Source organism: Mus caroli, unplaced genomic scaffold (genome assembly GCF_978045245.1).
Source record: "Mus caroli unplaced genomic scaffold, Mus_caroli_1 scaffold_10, whole genome shotgun sequence".
Classification (NCBI taxonomy): domain Eukaryota; kingdom Metazoa; phylum Chordata; class Mammalia; order Rodentia; family Muridae; genus Mus; species Mus caroli.
The window spans coordinates 93,591,033-93,612,918 of NW_028227265.1; the positions used below are offsets into that span (position 1 = coordinate 93,591,033).

General features: G+C 44.3%; 1 protein-coding gene across 3 annotated transcripts in view; it reads right to left on the reverse strand.

Moving 5' to 3' along the window:
• Positions 1-21,886, reverse strand: part of Trmt9b (tRNA methyltransferase 9B (putative)) — a 58,124-nt gene that overhangs the window by 19,479 nt on the left and 16,759 nt on the right. For 2 of the 3 annotated variants that reach the window (XM_021170266.3, XM_085844016.1), the window contains one exon: positions 7,816-8,017. The gene's annotated coding sequence lies outside the window, so the exon portion shown is untranslated. Of the gene's footprint in view, positions 1-7,815; positions 8,018-14,658; positions 14,798-21,886 lie in introns of all 3 variants that reach the window. The other variant, XM_085844017.1, reaches the window with a different exon arrangement.

The following is a 21,886-nucleotide window of genomic DNA, read 5'->3' on the forward strand; positions in this document are numbered from 1 at the left end:
TGTTCATTGGTTCTTTTTGAGCAAGTAGCTTTTAACCTGACTGATATCAACAGCCTGCAAACAGATCTATTTTCTGGCCCTTTAATGCCCCCCCCCCATGTTGGTTATATAATAGCTACTTAAATCTCTGTAGTTGAAATGTATATCCAATCATGCTGCTTCTCAGCTCTGCAGCCATGCAAGGACATGACACTCCACACAGGAGAAACCTTAACATCCTTCATGCCTTTCTTCTGCTTGTTCATTTGTTTGTTTACCTATTTATGTGTATCATGTGCAGTATGCATGCTTGTATATATGTATGTTTGTGTGTGTGTGTGTGTGTGTGTGTGTGTGTGCGCGCACAGTTATAAAAGCCAGAGGTTGATGCTAGGTTAATAGTTCTCTGTCTTACGTATATCGAGGCAGGGGCTCTCACTAACCCAGAGCTTCATGACTTGGCCAGTCTAGCTAGACAGCTTGCCCCACTGATCCCTCATCGCTTGCTCCCAAGTGCTGGATTATAGGCATATCTCCTCACATGCACACTGGCATTTATATGGGTGCTGGGGACCTGAACTCCTGACTTGCTTGCTTGTGCAACATGCACTTTACCTACTGAGCCATCTTCCTAGCCCCAGCTACTGTGAACTTTGCATTCAAGTCAAAAATCTCTATGGCAGGAATCTGTCTATTTGAACACCATACCCATTTTACAGAACCAGCCATGTGTATTTTGGAGAACCTTAAAACAAATGACACTGATAAGCACAGAAAGTCAAAATGACAGACTGAATTCTTCTCGATGTCCATTTACCGCAAGAATGGAGCCCTCAGAATCAACTAAGCAGGGCTCACAGGGGATCCCAGGGACTGAAGAGACAAACCTGGACCCTGTATGGGTGTGAATTAGGTCCTCTGCATCCAGGGATGGTTAGCTTGGTGTTCCCTGGTACTCCGAACAGTGAGAGTGGAGGGTATTTCTGACATTTTGCCTGTGCTTGGGACCCTTTCCCTCCTATTAGACTGCCTCCTTCAGCCTTGATATGAGGGTTTGTGCCTAGTCTTATTGTAACTTGTTATGCCATGTTTGGTTGATATGGATGGGAGGCCTATTCTTTTTTGAAGGGAAATAGAGGAGGAATGGATCTAGGGGGGGAGAGGGGAGGTGATGGGAGAGACTGGGAAGAGTAGAGGGAGGAAAAAAACTGAGTTCAGGATGTAGTAAACAAGAGAAGAATTTTAAAAATGGCAAAACATAAAATACCGAAGTTAAAAAAAAATGGTTCCAACTTAAGTGCTGTGTCTAGTATCTGAATAATATCCCCTGGAGACTTTTCTCTGAGTTCTCTCCTAAATTTCTTGGCTTCTACCAAAACCAAGTAGCCTTGGAAATTGCTGTTTTGAAATGGGTGAGCAGGGTGGATCTATTTTGTTCTTATTGTATTGCACGCAAGGTTTAAATGCCGCGGAGTCAATTATTGGTTGTGAATGGAACACTTTTGAAATTCTGTCCATCTGAATTTCTGAGAGTAAATTCCATGGGAATTTCATGTACACCAAACAAGCCCATTCCTTCTGAGTGTGATAGCTTATTAAGCTAATAAGACCAGAGGGGAAAACCTGCAGAGAATTTCAGCTGAAGCATGGGACGTGGAAATGATCTTAGCCAGGCTTCCTGTTCTGTGTGTCACCAAATCTCAGACCTGCAAAATAGTCCAGGTCAAAGGGCTGAGTAGACAAAGCCCTAATGGTTGTGTCTCCCTGTGAGATGTGAATGCCCACCAGCACCCTATCCATTTCAGAAAAGAGTCCAAGTTGGTTTGTAAGACTGTCCATTTCTCAAAACCACCAGACCTACACTACTCTTTGTTTCTTCCCACAGACCAATACTCTGCACAGAGTATTTGGAAAATGTTCCTCTAGTGATTTCCACTTCCAGGAAGTCCCTAAAACACAGGGAGCCTTTCCTGAGTGCCCCCTTTCCACCGATGTTATTTCAGTGAACCTAACCTTGTGACTGAAGACTCTGCACTGCCATTGCTGGTAATCTGAGAGAAGCATTTCTCTGCTACGATGACTGGACCCAGGGTGAAAACTAGCCTAATGGGAACCAGGTCATAGGTGGAGCTGGCTCAGCCTTGAGACTCTGAACCAAAGGGCCAGGAGAATCATATGAGCACAGGTGTTTCTGGGCTTCTGGAGTCCAGTTTGAACCACACACACATAAATGGAACAAGAGAAAAAAAAAAGAACTGTAAAATAAAGGAAGCGTTTAAACAGTACAGGAGACTGTGAGGTTTCACAGAGGCTGAAGGGAGGAGAGCAGGAGGAGGGAACAGCCTACTCTATGACCTAGTTCTAGCTCCTCTGTGGGGTCTGGACTGTTGCCTGCAGGTCACCTGGCTCCCAGACAAATGTTACTTCTCAGTGCTGGCTGAGCCCAGAAGTTCTTCAGTTCCTAACCTGGAATTTCAAGTGCATTCTAGTTAGCCCTGGGATAGTCTTCTCTCCAGCCTCATTATGTTTTTTGCAACTCATCTTCCCTGAGACAGACAAATTGCTTCTTTTTACACAATTTGAAGAGAAACCAGAGTATTAAATTGCTTCTTTTAAAATGAAATACATTTAGAAATGATTGTTTTACACTTCGAGCAACTCATGCTCAAGGATAGTGACGGCTAGTGTCACTAGCTAAGCAATCTAAGAAACTGACACTGTAACCCTGGTAGACACAAACAAAATCAAACATGAATAATAATAAAATAATAATAAATATGATGGCAAACCCAAGAAAGTCCATGGATGTCTTAGCTTTTCTGCAACAAAATACCTGACGTGGACAACTTAAAAGGAGAGAGGATTTATTTTGTCTCACATTTCCATGGACATTTGGCCCAGTTACTCTGAGCTCATGAGCTGGGGTAGAAGCTCAAGGCTGGGAGCGCATGGCTGGACAACAACATTCACCATATGGTATTCAGGAAGCCAAGGGAAAGAGCTAGAGGAAAGGACTGGGATGAAATATGTGCTTCCAGGGGACACCAACAGTGACCCACTTTCTCCGACCAGAACCCACCCCCTAAGGTTTCCACCCCACCCCAACCCCCGCTTATGCCATCAGGAGCACCCAAGTCTTTAGCATGGTTTTATGGGTTTTATTGCTGTGAAGAGACACTGTGACCAAGGCAACTCTTATAAAGGCAAACATTTAATGGGTTGCTGTTTGCAGTTTCAGAGGTTTAGTCCATCATCATCATGGCAGGAAGCATGGCAGTGTTTAGTCCATCATCATCATGGCAGGAAGCATGGCAGTGTTCAGGAGACATGGTGCTGGAGGAGCAGGGAGCTCTACATTTTGATCCAAAGGCAGCCAGGAGGAGATTCTATTCCACACTGGGTGGAGCTTATAGACCTCAAAGCCCGCCTACACAGTGACGTACTTCCTTCAATAAGGCCACATGTCCTAATAGTGCCACTTCCTATGGCCAAGGTTTGAAACATGAATCTATGGGGGGTCGGGGGGGGGTCGGGGCAAAACTATTCAAACCACTAGAGCACATGACTTTAGGGACAGCTCAGATCCAACTGGTATCAACCTCAAAAGGGGCGACTGACTCAGCAGGAAGAAGGCGAGGAAAGTCCTGAAAAGCATCAGGGATGTTGCCATCTGTGTTCTTTTCCCTTGATCACAAACCCCACCTGCCTTCACAGTAACCCCCACCCCAACCTTAGGTTTCAGAAGCTGTCTTCAGACCACACTGCTGCTTGCCAATTTTCATGCTTCTCACTCTTTTCTTTTCTTTTCTTTTCTTTTCTTTTCTTTTCTTTTCTTTTCTTTTCTTTTCTTTTCTTTTCTTTTCTTTTCTTTTCTTTTCTCTTTCTTTCTTTCTTTCTTTCTTTCTTTCTTCCTTCCTTCCTTCCTTCCTTCCTTCCTTTCTTTCTTTCTTTCTTTCTTTCTTTCTTTCTTTCTTTCTTTCTTTCTTTCTTTCTTTCTTTCTTTTATAAGCCTTGTTACCTGTGACTCCTTTCCATTGTGATTCCAGAAAAGCTGGGTCTGAGCCGCCAGCTCCTGACTTCCAAGGATCGCTCGCATCTTGCTTCCCTTCCTCTTTTTTGCTGTTGTTGTTTGTTCATTTGTTTGTTTTTGTCTTTTAAACTCTGGATATGCAAACTGTGTTTTCTAATTATAAAAGTACAGTGGAGCAAAACTAAACAAGTTGAATTGAGATCAGTGATTGCCAGGGTGTTCGGTAGAGAGAGAACTGGGAGGTAAGAAAAGATAGAAATATTTCGTATTTCACGTCTCGATTATGGGGATAACATTGTAGCTGTTTGCTATTGCTAGTTTTGTTGTTGCTTGCTTTTGGTGTGTGTGTGTAAGAGGGAGGAGTGGAAGGGAAGAAGAGGGAAGAAGTGACTGTAGAAAGAAAGTGACTGTAGGGCACATGCCCAGTCAGTGCCCTCTAGGTTGAAACATGTGTGGGGAGCAAAGGCCCCCATGGTACTCATTGGTGATGCAGGAGAGACAGGAAAAGTAGGAAGGATTCATAATAAACTCTGTGCTCAAACTCAGAACGATTTCATGCCCCTCTTCTTACTTGCATCTTGCATTGTTCAGATGGACTTTTGATGTCACTGTGCATGTGACCCACATCCCTGAACACAGTCACTGGTCAGGGTGAGCAGGTGAGTCAGGCTCACATGGGTCCTTTGGCAGGTTATCTCAGTGTGGAGCTAAACAGCAAGTGGCTTCCCCTCTGACATCACAGTTGGAAAGATGAAAGGATCAAGCTATTGGGTCCATCGTTCGGACCATATGGAAAAGACCCATCTCTAAGTAGAGGCAATGAGGTCAGGGAAGGCAAGCAGGGAAGAGAGAGGAGAGGAGAGGAGAGGAGAGGAGAGGAGAGGAGAGGAGAGGAGAGGAGAGGAGAGGAGAGGAGAGGAGAGGAGAGGGAGTCTGGGTAACAGGGCACTGCCTTGCAGTACTGCAGTCTCTGATTTGGACTCTTGTGGTCGCACAAGCTAATCTTAACCCTTCCAGGGCAGAGTCATTGCCTCCTCAATCTAAGCTTGTTGGGTTTCTGATCTCATCACTGTCAGTCCTGCCTAATCCAGCTCGCCCTGACACCAACTGCTGCAGCCTTTACTCCTTAGAGCAAGCAAGAGAGAAGAGGAAACAATGGGAAATATACAGAGCAGGTGCCTGGCTGGGGACTGGCTGGAAGGACATTTGGCAATTCCTGCTCCTGGAAGCAGGGCCCTCATTAAGAAATCACAAGTGTTTGGATTATCTCCTCTGCATGTGTGATGAAACACTTCATCTTCTCAACTCAGGCAAAGCCACGTGACTGACTGTGAGTGTCAATCATGATCGGGAAAGATGAGGATTGCTTCTGAGTGAAATAATCTTTCATAGTCTGTGGCTTGCTGGATCCCTTTCCCCTGTCTCCGAAAGGGAAGTGTTATTTACTTCACATGGACGAAGCGATCCTCACGGGGGAGCCCATGATGTTTATGTTTTTTTAGACACAGAGCAATAAGTATGTGAGGGATGGACAGGATGAATGAAAGAATGGAGCCAGGGAGGAAAGTCCAGGGTTGTTACCAGGAGATGCGGGGGTGGGAATGGGGGTTTGGGGGAGGGGAGAGTGCTGTGGGAACCAGGGAGTAAAGTCCAGGGTTGTTACCAAGAGATGAGTGTGAGGGTGGGAGAGTGTGTGTGGAAGATAAGATAAGGAAGGGTTCCTTCAAAGACTTTATACAGATGTGTCAGACGTCCAGTGAGTTTGTGGTGACATGGTTACTGTCCAGCCTTGGTAGGGAGAAGATATCTCCTGCAAAACAACCTTTATGTCTTGCTGCTGAATGGCCCTTTCTGAAGTTTCAATGACATCAGTGTGAAAGAGATAACATATCAATTTAGATTATTCTGAGATGGTACAACCCTAACTCCTTCAGTCTATGCGTTCTCTCTCTCTCTCTCTCTCTCTCTCCCCCCTATCTCTGTATGTGTCTGTCTCTTTCTCTCTGTATCTGTCTCTCTCTGTGTGTGTCTGTCTGTCTCCCTACCCCTCACCCCCAAGATGTCCTTCCTTGAGTCCCTCTGTAGGAAGGTCTGTAGCCTAGAGCTACCTTCCATCTCCACCACGTGTAATTGTGGGAATGCCAAACTCCTGGGCTGAGAAAAAGAGTGAGCAGCAACGGGCACAATTTCAGGGGCAAGCTCTGGGTAGATGATGTGACCAAAAATAAAACAAAATGAAAGGTTTGCATTCTTTCACCCAGGAATAACACTTCCTGATGGTCCATAAAAACACACCCAGTTTGCCACTCTTCCACACACTAGGAAGAGCTGAAGATGCTCCAAAGACAAGGTTTTCCTGCTGGGCCATCAAAGAGGCAGACATTGCCCTTGACCCGCAGAGGTCTGAGGAACTCTGGGAAGGATTAGTCTTGTCCCCCCAGAGCTCTTCTTTCTCCAGCTTCACGACGACATTTATGACATCCCTGGCTTGCTGGCTATAATGTATCATTTTTCCCTCCATGAATTTGGAATCTCTATGCTTGCCAAAGCTGGAGCTGTTTTTCTGAGGTATCTCTCAGCATAGCCACACTTGGACCAGGCTCTGGCCTGTGTAGCAGACAACTCATATCCTACCCAAGCCATTGCAGATTTAGGGGACACATCATGAAGGAATAAGGAGTGCAAGCTTTACCCCAGAGACAAGTGAGACCCTTGAAGGATTTTCAACTTTCAATTGTGTGTGTTTTCAACTGGAGTATAAACTTAAAACGTGGGCACTGAGATAGGAGATACATGTGATGCACATATACGATATATGACATATATAATACACACACCAATGAAATGCCTCAGACAGTGCTGGACACAGAGCATCACTGGATAATTACAGAGCAAATGAATTAATAGCTGTTGCTTTGACTCCCCTCATCAGACAACAATACTTTATCTGAGGCAAGGAGGTCTTAGGTTGAGGCTGCGAATACTGCACCCGAAGCCCAGAAAGCTCTTAGAGGGGCAGAGCACAGACTCAGGTTCCCTGGTACTATTTTGTGCCATTGCCTGTCCATTGAGAGACAAGTTTTATAGATACACCTTGGCTATATAACTGCCACATATCTTAAATGAATAATAAACATAAATATTATAAGTGCCAGAGGAGACACAATATTTCATAAAAATCCAGCATCAAATTCTCCTTTAAAATTTCAAGATATTGAATATACCCAACTGTAATTCTAAGTAAGAATTTATGTCCATCAGAACAATGACAAGACTTATTTAGAATCAGTGGCCTTACTGCACTTTCAAACATGTGGCTCTTCAAACATTTCCATTATTGCTTTCTAAACCTATCACTTAAAAATATGTTTACATCAGGCCAGGCAGTGGTGGTACCTGCCGTTAATCCCAGCACTGAGGTAGGATGGGGATGCACAAACGGGTGTATCTTCGAGTTTGAGGTCAGTCTGGTCTAAAGAGTGAGATCCAGTTAGAGAAGCCCTGTCTCAAAAACATATATATATATGTGTGTGTGTGTGTGTGTTTGTGTGTGTATACACACATGTATAAATAGGTAATATATACACACATATGCTATCTTAGAAAAGCATTAGCAAATACCAAATATGTTCATATAGTTTTTATTCCTTTCCCCACACAGTGCAAAAATGGAGCTTCAATCTACTTTCTAGCATCTCAAGATACATTTTAAATATAGGAACTGAGCTAATTGGGCTTAATGCATATGCTCACCACTAAATCCCCCCACAGTCTCTGAACTACAGTAACAGTGGGGAGCTACTCACCTGACTCATCTTGTGATCACGTGGATTATTTCTTGTTTTGGTAAATCATGGTGGCTTCTTTCCTCAGAGTGAACAGTTGCTTCTTGGGACTCTCTCAGTAGATAACACAAGTGGACGAAGGGGGAATCAAGTCAATGAGCTCAATCCTTTGCCCTTCACAGGTTCTACCGCTCAGTATGAGTCTCTGAAGAGAATCCAGGCCCTACAAGGAAAAACAACAAAAGCAAGCCCCTTAACAAAATAAGAATATAAAACCTGCTACTGCTAGGTTGATCTCTTGACCTATATGTCCCACTAAAAGAAGTGGGAGCCGTAAAGAAAGGCTAGAATGTGGAATGTGCCAGAATTATCAGGACAGTTTATAAACAAATGTACTTTTACCCCAAATCATGAGCTCGGAGAGTCATCTCAAATTCACTTGATACTATTGTTCTGCTGAAGGAGTGTAGCAATGAAATGACCCCTGGAGACCCATGAGGTCTCTGCTACACCCATAGAACAGTTTCTCGCTCAGTCACCATCAGGGAAGCTTCCTCCTGCAGGAAATGGGAACTAATACAGAGACCCATAACTGGACAGTGTCCAGGATAAAAGAGACCTTGGAACACTCAGCCCTAAATGGGATGTCTTCACTAAACCTCTCCCCTCAAGGCTCAGGGAACTTCACAGAAGAGGAAGCAGAAAGATTTTAAGAGGCAGTGGGATGGAAGACACCAAGGAGACAGCATCTTCCAGACACAACAGGGCCGACACAGCACACAGGAGCTCACAGAGACTGGGATAGCCATCTCTGTTCACAGTATCAGCTCCTCTTCCTCATCCTTTTGACAAATCCTCCTGGTCAATCAGCATTGTTCATATGTTTTATTTTTATAAGGTTATCATGAAATCCAGCAAAGACTTTCAACAACTAAGAAAAAACTCAAACAAACAAACAACCCAAAAAACAACCCAAAACAAGTCAAAACAAACCCAAAAACCAAAAAAGTGACTCACATAGCAAAGTCTCTTTGTAACATAGAAATTATGGGGTAGAGAATGAGATTCCAAGAGCAGCCTGACAGCGAAGACAGAGTCCACTCTGTAATCAATCCCCACTTTTCATTGCTTATCTATAAGTGAGGCCACCAGACTCCAATCTCCATCAGCCACTGCTGTCTGTGTTGGGCAGATCTTTTCTTTATATTCTGCACCCATAAAAGGACACAACATATGTCTTCTGGTACAGTGGCTGAATGGGTTGCATGTGCCTTCCCCGGCTTTCTATTGCTCTTGATCCCATCCCAATCTTGGTCTCTGTAGCGTGCACTGTATTGACCTATTCTTAAGTGACCTTGAGCTCACCAAGAAGCTGACGCTGGAAGAGGGGCCCCTTCACTTCAGACTCAAGCATTTTTATCTCAAAGAGCTCTTGTTCAGGAGCTCTAGCTGGGTTCCTTACCTATCCTAGTTTTTTTTTTTTCTACTGTATGTTTGTAAGGCTGCAATCTGCTCCGAGTCAAGCTATTCTGGTTGTCTGTGCCAGACATTGTGAGCACTTGGTCTGATACTGATTGGCTCTCTCTTTGCTAATTACTATTCTTTTATTTTTGCTTGCTATATAATTAAGAAGCTTACTCATTCAAATCTCAAAATACAATACATTTGGTAGGTCATTCTCTAAACTGCACAGAATCATTCCTATTTAAAGGTCTCCGAGGAGTCTCTGGTCTTTTGCAATTTGAGCTCGAGATATCTGAAAGGTGACTAGATACCTGTGCTATTGAGCTTTAAAAAAGAACTTTTCAATGAAAAAATGTTCAACATCCTTAATCATCAGGGAAATGCAAATCAAAACAACCCTGAGATTCCACCTCACACCAGTCAGAATGGCTAAGATCAAAAATTCAGGTGACAGCAGATGCTGGCGAGGATGTGGAGAAAGAGGAACACTCCTCCATTGTTGGTGGGATTGCAAGCTTGTACAACCACTTTGGAAATCAGTCTGGCGGTTCCTCAGAAAATTGGACATAGTACTACCGGAGGATCCAGCAATACCTCTCCTGGGCATATATCCAGAAGATGTACCAACCGGTAAAAAGGACACATGCTCCACTATGTTCATAGCAGCCTTATTTATAATAGTCAGAAGCTGGAAAGAACCCAGATGCCCCTCAACAGAGGAATGGATACAGAAAATATGGTACATTTACACAATGGAGTACTACTCAGCTATTAAAAAGAATGAATTTATGAAATTCCTAGCCAAATGGATGGACCTGGAGGGCATCATCTTGAGTGAGGTAACACAATCACAAAAGAACTCACACAATATGTATTCACTGATAAGTGGATATTAGCCCAAAACTTAGGATACCCAAGATATAAGATACAATTTGCTAAACGCATGAAACTCAAGAAGAATGAAGACCAAAGTGTGGACACTGTGCCCCTTCTTAGAATTGGGAACAAAACACCCATGGAAGGAGTTACAGAGACAAAGTTTGGAGCTGTGATGAAAGGATGGACCATCTAGAGACTGCCATATCCAGGGATCCATCCCATAATCAGCTTCCAAACGCTGACACCATTGCATACACTAGCAAGATTTTGCTGAAAGGACCCAGATATAGCTGTCTCTTGTGGGACTATGCCGGGGCCTAGCAAACACAGAAGTGGATGCTCACTGTCAGCTATTGGATGGATCACAGGGCTCCCAATGGAGAAGCTAGAGAAAGTACCCAAGGAGCTAAAGGGATCTGCAACCCTATAGTTGGAACAACATGATGAACTAACCAGTACCCCGGAGCTCTTGTCTCTAGCTGCATAAGTATCAAAAGATGGCCTAGTCGGCCATCACTGGAAAGAGAGGCCCATTGGACTTGCAAACTTTATATGCCCCAATACAGGGGAATGCCAGGGCCAAAAGAATGGGAATGGGTGGGTAGGGAAGTGGGGGGGTATGGGGGACTTTTGGGATAGCATTGGAAATGTAATTGAGGAAAATACATAATAAAAAAAAAAGAAAAGCAAGTGACATGTATAAGACATGGGAGATGGGGGCCTATTGGGAAGAGGAAGGGGCCAGTGGGCGGGACAAGTAGGTAAGGATGATGGGCAATTATTTGGTTCAATGAATATACACTGATAAAAATGTAAAAAACTGCAAAAAAAAAAAAAAGAACTTTTCAAGGAAGGATATTAGAGAGATTTTGAGATAGCTCCTGGATAGTTAAGCACCTGTTCCCAAATTGCTTTAATCACGAATAAGATAAATTTGTTTACTAAGCCCCATAGGCTATATCTGATGCACAGTCTTACCACTTGGATGACCCTCCCCAGCCCAGGCACACGTTGTTACCCTCTGGCTTGGCTCTCTATATGCCTTTTCTTTTGCATTAGTGGCAGACCTGTTATCCCTCTCCAAGGACTGCTGAGGGCTTTGATGTCTTACTCAGTAAGAGCAGCCAGTGGAAAGAGCAGGAAGTGATGTGGAAGGTACAGATGAGCAACCTGGATTTTGTATAAGCTCCATTCATATTCTTCATATACCTGTACGTTACTGACTTAGCTGTCATAAGTTAGATCCAAATTTGCCTCTCTCTCTAAAGTATTTGAATCCTGTTTTCTCCTCCAGGAAGTTACCGAGTAAAACTAAAACACAGTAGTATCTATTTTTATAAGTCTGAATTCAGATGAGTCCTGGAGCTTGGTCAGCCATTTGATATCAAAATAAATACACTGTCTCCGCTTCTCCCTGCGTTAATGGGGAACCATGTTCAGCACAAACCTTCCGAAATGTTGGGGCGCAGCATGTGCGTGAGCTGTCCTAGAAGAGGGTCATACCTTAAACCTCAGAGCAAAGGTAGTGTTAGGGTCAAAGGATTTTCTTTACTGAGTTAACACACCAAGCTATCGTTTATTTAACAGAAACTAATGGGGCATTCTCAAAGTTAATATGCTTCTGGGTACAGATACAACGCCAAGGATAAAGGTGAAATAGATCCTCCTCCCATTCAGGGCTCCTCCATGGTCAATGCTGTGATGTACCATCAGAAGGAGTACAAGAGGAGGTTCTGGGTGCAGGTCTGGACAGGTGGTTCTTGTGGCATTTGAAGGACATGTAAAGGGGACTTGAAACTTTGGACAGTGGACTGGATTCGAGATCTCGAAAACAGCAGCAGCCGCCGTAGCATCAGCAACAATAACAACAACAACAACAAAACCCAACAAAGAAACAAAACAAAACATTATTCTAGCACATGTCAATTAGGGTCATGGGAATACATCCCATTGGAGGAGAATCATCCAGAGTGAGCAAGAGTGAGGCCACAGATGTCAGCTTGCCACCTCTACTAGAGTGACAGACAATTCAATGCCATTAAAGAAGTCTGAGCGTGGGGTCCCCATGGGATGGAGGAGTTGGAGAAGGGACAGAAGGAGCTGAGGAGAGTTGCAGCCCCATGGAGGGAGTAACAGTGTCAATTAGCCAACCCCTCCCCCCCAAGCTCCTTGGGACTGACCACCAACCAAAGAGTACACATGGAGGGATCCATGGCTCTGGCCGAGTATGTGGCAGAGGATGGCCTTGTTGGACATCGGTGGGATCAGCGGTCCTGAGAGGGTTCAATGCCTCAGTGTAGGGAAATGCCAGGGCGGGAAGGCAGGAGTGGGTGAGTGGGTGGCGGAGCACCCTCATAGAGGCAGGGGAGGGGGGATGGAATAGGGGGTTTCTGGAGGGACCTGGAGAGGGGATGACACTTGAAATGTAAATAAAGAAAATACCCAATAAAAGAAAAAAAAAGAATAAGTCTGAGGGTGCAGAGACAAGCCAACAGTTGAACTGGTGACCATGAGAAGAGAAAAGGAAGGTATGTTGGAATGCGCTTTCCCACTGTCTAGACTCTAGCCTAAGAGAGACCAGCCAAGAAGAATGGCCGTGTACAAAAGGAGCGAGCAAGGACTGACTGATCAAAAGCACACATGGCAAGAGCTGCTTCTACGGTTTGGAGTGACAGGAACTCTGTGACTCTGTTAAGTAAAGGAGATGGGTGAAACGGTCTCATTAACGCTGAGAACTCTGCATAGACACTCCCTAAGATCCACCAACGAGATAGATCCCAGCAAACAGGGCAGCAAAGGGAACAAAAGGGAGAGCGCTCCAACAGAAAGCCAACAAAAAGGGGCTTCCAACAACAAAATACAGGGTCCTGGGGGAATACGCCCCATCTGCAATTCCAATGCCTATCAATAAGTGGAGACAGATAGAATTTATTTATTAATTTATTTAATTTATTTATTTTTGGGAAAAGGACCCAACATGTCCCCAGCAAAACTTTATTCTTTTCTTCAAAAATTCCCAGGATTCTTTGTCTAAATGGACTTCAATTTTGGGGTTGACAATTATCCTTACAACCAAAGCATGACATCCGGGTGGAGAATGTGAGCATTGTGAGCATGCGCAGCTGCTCCTCCACAGACAACGGCTCGGGCCTTCTTCATGCTAACTAGATTATAGAATCCATTCTGAGTTCACAGACTAGAAAATGCCAGAAAAGAACGAGGAAGTCGAATATGAAATTTAAGGGAAATGGAAATAGAGTGGCCAGCTTCCCTGAGGCTTTCCCTGCTGGTGTCAATTTGACAAAACAAGCTTCCAGTCTGCGCAGAGATCAAAGCATCAGATCTTACAAGAGCAGCCCAGAAGGAGAGGATTCTAATGTTCTGCACAGCTGTACCAGGCGCAAGCATTCATCACTGGCCCATTTTGCTGTCAGGATGGATGGTCATCCAGAGCTGGGGGATGGGGAATTGTTCTACAAAGAGATTGTAAGTGAAGATTAGAGCGTCTAACTAGAAAACAACGAATGCACAGTCTTGCCCCCCCCCCCAGAGTGAAATAGAGGGAGAAATACAAGGCTGTGTTAGCATCTTTCCCAAAATATATTTTATAGTACAATTAGCTTTAAAGCGGGCATTCTGGGTTTCTCACTGAAAGCATGAAGCTGAGGATACTCTTGGATCTCACGAAGACACCTTGTGTGTACAAAGTATAGAAAGCCTGACTGGCAAGGACCTCATTTTTTGGGTTCCTCTGCCAACTTGCCTTTCCTGTGTCTCCCCAAGTCCTTTCCATTCCCTTAGCTTGAGAATAGGTACTTACCTAACTCAGGAGTCCTCTTGGAGGTTTTACAGTCAGAAAAATCTCAAGGGGATATTTGCTTAACTAGGAAAAGCTGATATTTCCCTAAAATCTAGGACAGGAGTTGGGGAGATCACACAGATGACAGACAGCACGACACACAGAGATTTTAGAGCTCAGCATTTGCTGTCACCATAATTGCTCAGATGGAGGGAGATCGTTACTCCCACAGAAGGTGGGAGACTGTCATTTCAGAAAGAAGAGTCCTTTCACATTGAATACAGATTAACTTTATGAAAAGGTAAATTAAACCGTGTTTGTAAACATTTTTATCTCACTGTGGACCGATGACAACATTTTCACAAACTAATCTGATCATAATGGACTGGATTTTGGGAAACAAATAACTGTAATGGTGCCCTACCCCCACTCCCTCAGACTCCCCACTTTCATAGATCTACACTCGGAAGCTTGCCCTGGCAGTCTTCCACTGTCAGCACTGACGGATGAAACTCCTAGTACGTCAGTATGCTACGGAAAGGCTGCCCTGGTCTGAGTCCAGCTTGGCCTTGGGCAGCTCTGCTCAGGACTCACCTGCCATAGAGACCTGAACTCTGCCACCGCCTGTGACAGAAGATGACAAGCCCTTGGTTTCAGTGAGATGAGAACTTCATATCATGATGGAAATCAACGCATGGATTCTCTCATGAAGAAGATCTTACCTTGACAAAGCATGCATGCACATGGTGGTACAAGCCTCTGGTCTCAGCTCTGCCTTCACTCTCTGCTTATGATATGAACATAGTTTGTGTCTTGATGCCGTTCCCTCTCTGCCTGCAGTTTCCATTCTTCCCTGGACCACTGCAGACACACAACCAAAGCTGACCTTGAACCACCTTCTCTTCTCTCCTACAGATAAGCAAAACTTACCTTTACGGATGCACACATCTGTACAGATGTGTATAGATGCTCTCTATACCACACTCTATTATTCAGATACACTGGGCAACTCATACCACAGTGGCTGCTCTTAGGTTCTTTTGCCTGTCCAACACCAAGCTGTAATTTTCCCCAACTGCATTTTCTAATTGGGACAATCTCAGAGTAGGGAAAACTGGTGAGACATGGGGCCATGTCTGTCTTTAAGCACCGAAGCAGGGGAGTGCCCCCATTCACTGTTTCCTTGGGGGATGTTTTAGTGGGTTCAATGGTGGTCCTCCAAAAGATGTCCTCATCACTGAGGCCTGCAAGAGCTGGTGTACTTGGAAACATGAGTTTGCGGATATACTTAAGGGCTTCGAGGTGAGATTATCCTGGTTATCCATGTCCAGCCTACACCCAAAGGGAAGTGTCCTTACAACACGAGACAGAGAAGGAAGGAAGGGGAAGATGGGAGGCCATGATTTCAGGAAGGGTGACACAGCCAGTGATGTCTGGAGTGACAAGCAATGGTAGCGAAAGTGAGGATTTCCTTTGGACTCTTTCATGGTGCACAACTGTGCTGACAAGTTGATTCAGGTTGTTTGGATTTCAGAGCCCTGAAAGAGGATATTTCTATTGTTTTAGGCTACCCACTTTGTGGCTGAATATTATAGCATCCCTAGAAATCATATAGTCATGGCCCTACCCTCAGCCACTAAAGGGTCTTTTGCTCCTTACATAGGTTCCAGAGACTGAACCTGAGTCACATAGCTTGCAAGACTAGTTCCTTATGGCCTGAGCCACCTCCCCTGCCCATCTTACTTGATTAAAAAAAAAAAAAAAACCTATTCATTTTTAATTTGTGTGTGTGAGTGATCCCCTTCTTCTATCTGTGTACCACATGGGAGAAGTACCCGCAGAGGCCAGAAGAGGGCATCAGATTCTCTGGAACTTGAATTATGGATGGTCGTTAGCGCCCATAGGGGTGCTCAGTACTGAAGCCATGTCCCCTGCAAGCACAGGAAGTGCGTTCAACTGCTGAAACATCTCTCTACCACCCCAACTGTGACTAATTTTTAAAGCATCGGTGACTGTGCTTCAATCCACTCAGTGAAATATGAAAATCCTGGACAGCATCATTAATGACCTGGAGAGTGAGTTGGTGGCTTCCTGTGGCTAAAACCAAACTTATTAACCACCTGGGCTGTAGGAATTAGGTGTCCACATGGAGGAGTTAGCACTTAGGAGTCAGGGCTGCTCTCTCCAGGGAGTGAATTAAGGAGGTGGTCAAGCACTTGACTACCTTAAGAAAATTAAACTCTAATGGCTAAGGTGTTAACTCCAGCTCTCAGCATGATTCCTGTAACTATTGAAGTTGCACAGGGTTACTGATGCTCAACAAGAAAGAACTCGGGAATTAATAAAGTGTGTGGGTGTTCGAACCTTGCTGAGTGGTTTATGTGAAGTTCTAAGATTCGGGATAAAAGCTGGACCTGAGAATTTAGGGACAGGTGTCTTCTTCTGCAGAAGAATGAGCCTTCCCTTGCAGACGCACCTACTCCCACACCAAAGGAGTTTGCTAATCAACGAGAGACAACTCAGTCAATCCCATGTTTCCTCTGTCTCACAGGCCCTAGATCTGTGGCTGCGAAAGGCAACTTCAAAGACAAACCCACAGGTAAACCCAGGATAATTACAGGTGGTCGATAAGCACTTTGTTAAAGCATTTCGTTTTCCTCACCCATGAAGAAATCAGAAATTGGCAGATGATAAGTTCACTCGAGTCTCTTCACTAACCTATTTGCATTTTTTCCATATCTTCTTCAGAGGGAAGGAGATGAACTGTGCTGTCCCATAAAGCCACCCCATGGCCCTACACTGACAGTGAACAAGTTCCTCCTGCGTTCTTCCCTCTCTTCTCAGTCATCAGTTTTCTCCTTGCTCTTAGATCCTCTCATTAGTTTAAAGTGGGTTCGAATGGCTCTAAGAAATGAAAGTCCTTTCATGTGTGAACATAGATCATGGTCTGGGTTAAGCTCTCATTTCACAGCTGCCTCGAAGGAAGAAGTCCTTAAATTAAGCTGCCCTAGCATGATGGCTCCCCTCTCCTCTGCTCTGCCAACTTCACATCTATGATCACAGACCACCTGACAATGCCAGATCTGTAGCTGTCATCAAGCCAACTGGGTGGCATGGAGAAAAATGAAAAGAACAAAAATGATAAAAAGGAGGTCAGAAGGGAAAGAAAGGAAGAGGATGGGGGAGAGGGAGGGGGGAGGGGGAGGGGAATGGAAGGGATTGATCACCACTGCTTTTTTTTTGTGTGTGTCTCCTTTTAAACAAGAGAACCTATGTGTTTTGTTTGCCAGGTGTACAGTGTCATCTACAGCACACCTCCCTTTGCTCCAGCTCCAAGCCACTGTTGTCACTGCATGCCGAGCAGCCACAAGTTAAGTCAGTCTCTCCTGCTTACTGTTAGAGTGTTAGAGTGTTCCTTTGCCAAACAGTAATGGTGGACAAGGAGGACTCGCAGGTGACTACATATATCTGGAGACAGAATCCACAGGGGAACATTATTCTGTTGCTGCTATTGCTGCTAAAAGAGGCCTAGGTAGAGACACAGATCTTTTCCCCTAACTTTCCGACAAGGAAACACTCTCCTGGTTGTGATGGTTACAAGTTTCATGAATGTATCTAATGCCATTGAAATGCGTATTTAGAAATGGTTAAAATAGTAAGAGGTGTGTGTGTGTGTGTGTGTGTGTGTGTTAAACCACAATGAAAACAAAGCTTTCAGTTACTTCTGCAAGTCCTGCTTAGGTAGTGTAGCCCCCAGCCTCAGCAGGACAGCAACAGCCACTAGCACACTGGGGGGGGGGGGGGGACCACACCTGTTAGCAAATTAACAGCTTCCCTCTCTAAACTTGCCTCCGCTTTGTGTTTGGAGGGCAGGACTTTACAAACAACATTCCTTCTTTGCCAGGTGGCTCTGCCAACAGGGGACTTGGAAGGCAGGAGTCAGAGAAGGGAGCAGTTCTCTCTGTGAGCTTCCTGTTCCTGCCAGGTTGCTCAGCAACAGTCCTTCCACACAGCATTCATTTCTAGGAGCAGTCGGTCAGCGTCTAATTGTTTCTACATTCTCAGACCCAGCTCCTTATGCTCCTAAGAGACTCTGTCAGGCAACCAAGACCCTTCTTAAGAGATGCGGATCTGGGACTCTTGCTATTCCCTGGTTTTGGGTATCAGCACCTGCCTCTAACTCAGCTGTTTGGAAAATGCTCAAAAGTTTCTAGGAATTTTATGCTTCCCCCATCTATTTTCTCGTTTACTACTTTAAACATTTATTTATTCTCTCTCTCTCTCTCTCTCTCTCTCTCTCTCTCTCTCTCTGTGTGTGTGTGTGTGTGTGTGTGTACTCCAGCTTGTGTGTGATGGTCAGAGGATAACTTGTGAAAGTTGGATCTCTACTGTCATGAGGATTTGGTCATGGAACTCAGATTCGTAGGCTAGGCAGCAAGCACCTTTGCCCCCTGAGCCGTCTTGCTGGCCCAATCCTATTTTTTAATTTCTGTCAGAGGGCCTTCTCCAGCTTTTTGTTTGTTTGCTTTTGTTTCTTTTTTGATATAGAACAAGCTATCTATAAGATACTCAATAAATTAATAAAATACTTTTAAATCTCAGTCATATGCTAGATATTTATGCTAGGTGTTTTAATAATAGTCATTATTAAATCCCGTAAGGTCACAGTTTAAAATCTGAAATACCAATATATATATTAAATCTCACACAAACTCAAAAATAGAAATTATAACATGTTGGCATGCTGAAAAAATGTGCTACCAAGAATCTCAAGTGGTCGGCCCCAGGCATGAGTCTATACAGGTGTTCTAGATGGAATCAATAGGCCTATGTACATGTTTGTGCACCTGTGTGTATGTGTGCACACACGCACACACACCAAGATATATAAAACTCTATATAACTCTCTATATAAATAATTGGGAGGGGACCCAGGAGGAGTTGGGGGAAGGGAAGGGCAGACGTGATCCAGATGCAGCGCTTATATACAAAGTGCTCAAAAATACAGTCAAAAGCAAGAATAACAAACTGTAGAAACAATTCCGCCAGGAATTGCTTCCTCTTTGGTGTGTGCTCCCCACCCGCCTCCTTTGTTTTAAGACCATGTTTCATGTGTTCCAGGATAGCCTGGAACGTCCTGAGGATGGCCTTGAACTCCTGACACTCCTTTATAAGCCTGTGCTAATACAGCAGTCTGAGGTGCTGAGGATTAAACCAGGGCTTCGTGGGCGCTAGGCAAGCTCACTCCACCTCCACTGCCTCTACCTCCCCAGTCCCTAAGCTCTGATTCTTGATGCAGCCCAAGAGTACCCCAACGCTTTCAAATCCATTACAGCATTCAAATGCAGGAGCTGGCAAGATGTGGCATGGCAGACAGACAGACAGACAGTAAGCAGTTAGCTAGTGCTAAGCTTGGAGGTTACTCCTATTTTCATTTCCAAATGAAGCTATACTTTTCCTTTTTAAAGTTTTCATTGCGTTGTATTGAAGTACTTTGTGTGTTGGGAGGCGTGTATGGGTGGGGACACGCTTCTGCCATAGCATGCATGTAGAGGTCAGAACACATCTTTGTAGCGTTTGATCACTAGATACCGTGGTGGTAGACAGACAACCCCAGAGAGTTGTCCTTCGACCTCTGTGCAGATAAGCACATGCACACGTTATCTAAACAAAAATTTAAAGCCCTTTGAAAAAAATTATTGGATCTGTACTGAACATCTACATACCTTTTCTAATCCTTATTTCCTAAATAATACAGTAGTTGTTTACATAGCTAGTTCAGCTAGTATTAGGAAACAGAATTAATGTAAGTGATTAGAAGTGTATGGAAGGACACTCATAGGTTATGTGTGAATACTGTGTCACTCTCCATAAGGGGTCTAAGTATCTGCAGGACATCTTTAAGCGTCCTGGAACCAACCTCCCACTCGGCTGAATGCAGGCTGTATATACATACACACAAGACCTATGTAACTTTTGACTTTTGGTTCCATAGACCTGCTGCTGCTTGCAATGTAGCTAGGCCAAGCCAGGGTAGGTAATGAAGAGCATGGGTGCACATGCATCTAGTAATTGACTGGCACTGTTAAGAGGGAAAGTGACCTCTGCAGTAGAGGAATATATGCACTTGATGGTCCTGTGAATGCTCACAATGGTGCTTTCTGTATTGCCTGATCCAGTAAGAGCTTAACACACAGAGGGAGGAGTTCTCTTGGACTGAATTTATAAACAACATTCAGACCACAGATAAGAAAGCAAGAAACAGCTGTTGTATACTTAATTGGAAGTATCTAGTTCTTGATGACAGAGAAACCAGGGTTTGTCAAAGTGTCTGTCATTGGACAGCATTCATTTAGGAGAGAAAAATCTACATGGAATCACTCCATCTGAAGGGCAAGCCTACCCGTTTCTAAATCAGAATCAGAAAGGTCTGTGGACCTTGTTCCCTTCTGACATTATCCTTTATTAACAGGCCGCAATCCAGGAAGGTCCCTTACTTTTGCAGACTTCTGTACAGTCCCTTGACATAGTTGACATTGATAATCGGACCAGCATCTCTCATTCACTATGTACATAGTGTATATTAACTTTTTAAAACTTAATTCCTGTGAGCATGTGTGTGCACCTATGTGCTATGGTGTACATGTGGAGACCACGGGACAAGCTATCAGGATTCAGCTTTCTCCTTTTACCACGTGGAACCTGAGTTCAATTCCTAGCAACCACGTGGTGGCTCACAACCATCTGTAATGAGATCTGATGCCTTCTTCTGCTGTGTCTGAAGACAGCTACAGTGTAGCATATACATAAAATAAATAATTTTTTTAAAAAGGCAGCTATATTAAAAGGTTCCTTGCCAGAGCCTTACAAGAGTCTCATTACAAGTATAACGATGGCAAAGTTATACTTGTAATGATGCTTGAAATCCAGGGGCTAAGCTTGGTCCCAGTTACCATTGGCATGGCTTTATCATACAGTGTTCTGAAAACATTACACCATGGCAATCATCCATCCACTGAGAATATACCATCTGGCACTGGGTGGATTAATGTTTGTCATTATAGCGGGAAAGTGACTACTTTAACAGAGAAACTAGAAAAACCAGGGGACTTTGCCAATTTTAAAGAGCAGCTTTAATTAGAACAGATGTATTGCTTATACTGCTTTGGTGGGAAAAAGTTAAAAACAATCCAACTCTGGACATCCTAAGATGGAACAAGACGTCTTTTTATGTCATTTTTAACATGAGAAGAACCTCACCACCCCTGCCTTTAAAGTCGCCACCCCTGCCATCTAACTGTGGTCCACTGGGGTTGAACCTTGTGTAGGAGCTACAGTGTAGAGCAAGAGCGTGTGAACAGACTAGAGGTCCCAAGGTCCCCCCCTTTTTTGGTGGAACTGTTTGGAAAGGACTGGGAAGTGTGGTCTTGGTAAAGAAGGCATGCCATTCTCTTGCCACTCCCAATTAGTTCTCTCTGACTCATGGTTGTGGCTCAGGTTGTGAGTTCTCATCTAGTGCTGTAGCTCCATGCCTGCCTGCCTGCCTGCTGCCATGCTCTCTGCCATGATGGTCACAGACTCACCCTCTGTAACTATAAGATCCTGTGTCTTTAGGGCTTTACTGCTGTTGAACAGACACCATGACCAAGGCAACTCCTATAAGCACAGCATTTGGCTGGGGCTGGCTTACAGGTTCAGAGGTTCAGTCTACAATCATCAAGGCGGAAGCATGGCAGCATTCAGGCAGGCATGGTGCAGGAGGAGCTGGAAATTCTACATCTTGTTTCAAAAGCAGCTAGCAGAACACTGGCTTCCATGCAGCTAAGATTAGGGTCTTAAAGCTCACTCCCACAGTGACACACTTCTTTCAACAAAGCTATACCTACTCCAATAAGGCCACACCTCCAAATTGTGCCACCCCCTGGGCCAAACATGTACAAACTATCATAC